The 4,516-nt window shown below is 36.7% G+C and overlaps 1 protein-coding gene across 4 annotated transcripts in view; it reads left to right on the top strand.

The window, feature by feature from the left end:
* Positions 1–4,516, top strand: part of LOC106871242 (polypeptide N-acetylgalactosaminyltransferase 5) — a 124,770-nt gene that overhangs the window by 60,896 nt on the left and 59,358 nt on the right. Inside the window, exon 3 of one of the 4 annotated variants that reach the window (XM_014917594.2) lies at positions 2,687–2,837. The exons of the other annotated variants lie outside the window; for them this stretch is intronic. The gene's annotated coding sequence lies outside the window, so the exon portion shown is untranslated. The remainder of the gene's footprint in view (positions 1–2,686; positions 2,838–4,516) is intronic. 4 annotated transcript variants of the gene reach the window in all.

The raw sequence follows: 4,516 nt of genomic DNA, 5'->3' as shown, positions 1-4,516 counted from the left end.
GGTATTCACTGGTACTTATTTCATTGATCCCTAAGGATGAAAGGCAAGATAGCCTTTTGTGGTATTAGAGTGTAAAGGTCAGCTACCATTCTGTCTGGTGTGTTAACAGTTTTGCCAGCTGATAATGACAATGATTTCTTATATTCACCCCTGGGGCACCAATTAGGGGGTCATTACAAGAATAGATTCCAGTTTGTGTGATGGTTTACAGAATAAAATAGGAAAGTGAAGGGAAGGAGATATGTGATTAAAAAAGAAAAGGTTTCCAGAATATTTGAATGCAAAGATGGTGGGCAGTGCTCCTGTTACAGGAAAGGTTCAGATTGGAGCCCATTTGAGGGAACCCAACAAATTCAGAATGTTCCTGGCTACCAAAGCCACAAACTTTCACTTAACCATTCTTCTCTAATCAACAGGCTTCTACTCAGAGTAGTTCGATATACCCTTACCTATTTTAATTCAGTCTCCTTTTGACAAATTTGCCAGAGAGAGAGAGAGAAAGAGAGTATCCCCCCCCACCACCACTTGCTTTAGAACATGAAGAAGTTGATGAGAGCTTGACCAAAGTAGGTTTCTATCTTCAATCCTTTCTCCCCTGTCCCCAGGGCTAAAGGCTGCAGACATGGCTGTGTGGTATGAAGCTTGCTTCCCGACTGCATGGTTCCAGGTTCAGCCCCACTGCATGGCACCTTGGGCAAGTGTCTACACATGCCATAGATTTCTCTGTGATTCTCCATTGAAATCTATGGAGGTGCTCTTAACCTTCATATCTTTATTTTTGGCAGTTTGTCAGAAAGAAGACTGGTGGTTTGCATAATATCTGTTAAAATTACCTTCACTAAACCAATGTAATCTTTTATTTTTTGATTTCGTCTATGTGGTGGCACCATTTAGGGAGCTTCTGTGTCTTCCTGTCCTGCAGCTAAGTGGTTTCACATGCAACAACTAGTAAAATAAATACTGTCACTTGAAAATAAGACTTCAGGGAGGGCATCTGGCAAATAATACTTCCGTAATAACTCTTGTCTGGTATATACCAACTCAGGAACAGTGGACGTAGCAATTATGTTGAGTTTAATATTTCAAATTACATTTTCACATTAAATTTAATTAGATTTATCCATATATTGAATATGATATTCTTTCAATGCAGCCTTAATTGCTAAAACGTGAATGTGTGCATGTCTCACTGTTTAAATTAAATATATTTCGACTTTTTTTTTCTTTGTCTATGTTTGTTTTGCAAGATTCCTGATGTGAAACCGTAAGTTGGAACCAGGAAAAAAAAAAGCCAGATATTGTTATATTTAGGGATGGTCATCTTTGGCAGGTTCAAAACGCACCATTTATTTGATCTTCACTTTAGCTTTGTTAGTTTATTTGTGATAGATTTTTTCATCAAACAATCTGTGACCCCTTCAATGACTTTCTGTCTCTCGTGTCTCCTCTTGTTTTCTTTATCCCTCCAAATACTTGTTCTTAGTTTTTTTCTGTTTTTGATATCATAAAGTTGTCAAGCTCCTACACTTTTTAGGGTCATATTCTGTGTGGTGTGGATTGAAAAAGGACTGAAATCCAAGGATCTCAGGCAGTGGTCCTCAACGATTTTAATATCCAGGCCTGATCCAAAACCTGGATTTTTTTTTAGGGAGCTGCACCAAACAGAATTAAACACATGTCAATTAAGGAAAAATCTATCATACTTAGAGAGGAAACCACTGTTGGGGAAGGGTGGGGGGGCTGCTGGAAGGATGGCTGAGGGATGCATGTGGCCCCGAGAGCTGTCATTGAGAACTGCTGATCTCCCTCAATCCTTCTGATACAACTTAGTACCAGCCTAGGCAACGCATAACACATTTGAATATTCCATGTATTCTAAAGACACAGTAAATATAATTGACATTTTAAGGGCATTCACTATTTCTCTTCCACTTCTTCTTCTTCTAGCCCCTCCTCTCTCTCTCTCTCTCTCTCTCTCTCTCCAGGTCTTGTCTGTTGTAGTTATATTTTCCCCTTGACAATATTATATATGTACATATTGATATCTACATATTTATTTTAATATATTTCTTTATTTATGTATACCTATTAAGTGCTGATAAAACCAGTAAGAGTCTTGATGACAGAAACAGAATTTTGTCATGGCAACTCTAACAAATTTCTCCATGCTCACACACTCACATCCTGTTTAATTTTGTTCTATATTAATCATGTAGATAATTGCTGAATGAATATTTTTGCTTATCATTAAATGCTCATGGAGCATTTTGCATTTATATTCCTGAAGGGGAATATATCAGACTGGGTTGCTTCCTATGGAATCTGCAAGATGATGGATTCCACAACTGGTCTATTGTTTCAATAAAAGGGATGGTAGTCCAGGTTGGTGTGTAAGAATCAGTAATGAGCATGGCTGCAGGAAAATGTTGGCTGGAACCAATGGCTTTGGTTGTTCTGCATATTTTTTTTTTTAATCCAGTGTTGAAATGAGCTTCCAAAATTTTTACAGAAACTTGTTCAAGTCTTAACACTTGCAGAAAAACTTTGATCTTGTATTTAGAATATTTTATTGAATTTTTGATGCTATTTGGTATAATGTTCTATTCCATTGTGCATGAATAGCATCTTGTGCCATCCATGTTTGGTCTTGTGTTTTATTTTTATAGCTGATCTTGCTCTCTTTCAGCTACAAGAATTAATTAGTCAAAGCTGTGGTTTATTTCTTATCAATCAATATGCCTAAAGGAAGCAGTGTTGCTGGTGTACCACTGTTTGAATTTGCCCTCTACCATTCCTACGTCATATTTACAACCAACTGATCTCTTGGGTTAATGGAGGTAATTTCAATTTTGTATATTTATGCCTTGACATTGCAAGATTGTTTCAATGGGCATGCTTCAGTATATTTAAATACTGCATCTTGTTTCTGTTGCTCTTGGTGGTTTGTGTGTTATGATGTTTTTTCTTGTTGGCAGTTGAACACTAATGCACCTTCAAGCAGCTTCTGTTCAAAATTTTCCTGTAATAGTGATCGGTAGGGAAGTGTTTATTTACCAGCACCAAAAAGACATTTAGTTATATTGATCTTTATGGTTAGGTATTGGTAGAGTTGGGTAAGTGCATTGTATATGTTTAATTTCATCTTTGGAGATATTTGCTAAAGAACACTCATAATATGGAGTTGCTTCATTGAAGACCTCTCTTAGGAAAGAAATTAGAGACTCTTCTGCTAATGTTGTTTTTAATAACTGGGGAGTGAGATGAAAAGGTTCTGTTTTGGTGATACTTGTTCTTTAAGGTTTATTTAGGGGTTATGTATGTCTCACTTAGACATCATATACATGTGTAAATTTAGCCTTTAAGTTTAGACCTGAAATGTTGGTGACCAGTGAACTCAAAATTCTTTTCTTGTACATATTCCCTTGTGACTAAATCTATGTATAATTAAGTAATGTATATTATATATGCTGAATGCATACATAATTATGCATAATTATTATTTACATTATTTTAGCTAATTAACCTTTTATTTACTCATCAATTTCTTGTGTTTGCTTATTATTGCAAATGTGTGCTCTTGAGTTTTACTTACAGGGGAGTATGTGGCATGTATGCATGATATATATATATATATATATATATATACACACACACACACACACACACACATGGATATTTGTGTGTGTGTGTGTGTGTGCACACATAGTGTTGATCCTTAGCTCCAGGTCAACCCTGTTGGAATAGGCCCGTGATCAAAGATGGCCTAGTATCTAGTCTTATTTATAGATCTAGGACTACATTATCTAATGTATCCTTTGTTTAACACAGTAGATTCTAATGCAATGGGGATTTGATTGCTATTTCTTGCAATTGTTTAACTAAATAGAGACTTCTATATTTTGTCTTGTACAGTGTTGTGGACCAAGGTTATTGTGTAGTGTTGTGTTTCGGTGTAGCATGGCGTAATGTTGTCTAATTATGTTGTGGTGTACTGTAGTGCAGTTATGGAGTCATATGGTATGATGCAAACAGGGGCAAAAGCAACTGATAGAAAAAATACCTGGCTTACAAAAAATAAGTCCTGGGGTCGGTTTCTTCAACTAAAAAGGCAGTGCTCCAGCATGGCCACAGTCAAATGACTGAAACAAGAAACAAAATTAAAGAATATCTCTGTGTGTCTTTGTTTGCACCCCCACCGCTTGACAGATGGTGTTGGTGTGTTTACATCCCCATAACTTAACAGTTCAACAAAAAAAACTGATAGAATAAGTAACAGGCTTAAAAAATAAAAGTACAGATGTCAATTCATTTGAATAGACTTCTTCAAAGCAGTGCTCCAGCACGGTTGTAGTTTAATGGCTGAGTGGTTGGCGTTAGGAAGGGCATCCAGCTGTAGAAACTCTGCCAAATTAGACTGGAGCCTGGTGTTGCCATCCGGTTTCACCAGTCCTCAGTCAAATCGTCCAACCCATGCTAGCATGGAAAGCGGACATTAAACAATGATGATGATATATAT

Source organism: Octopus bimaculoides, chromosome 27 (genome assembly GCF_001194135.2).
Source record: "Octopus bimaculoides isolate UCB-OBI-ISO-001 chromosome 27, ASM119413v2, whole genome shotgun sequence".
In the NCBI taxonomy this organism is placed as follows: Eukaryota; Metazoa; Mollusca; class Cephalopoda; order Octopoda; family Octopodidae; genus Octopus; species Octopus bimaculoides.
This window is presented reverse-complemented; position numbering and strand designations above follow the sequence as displayed.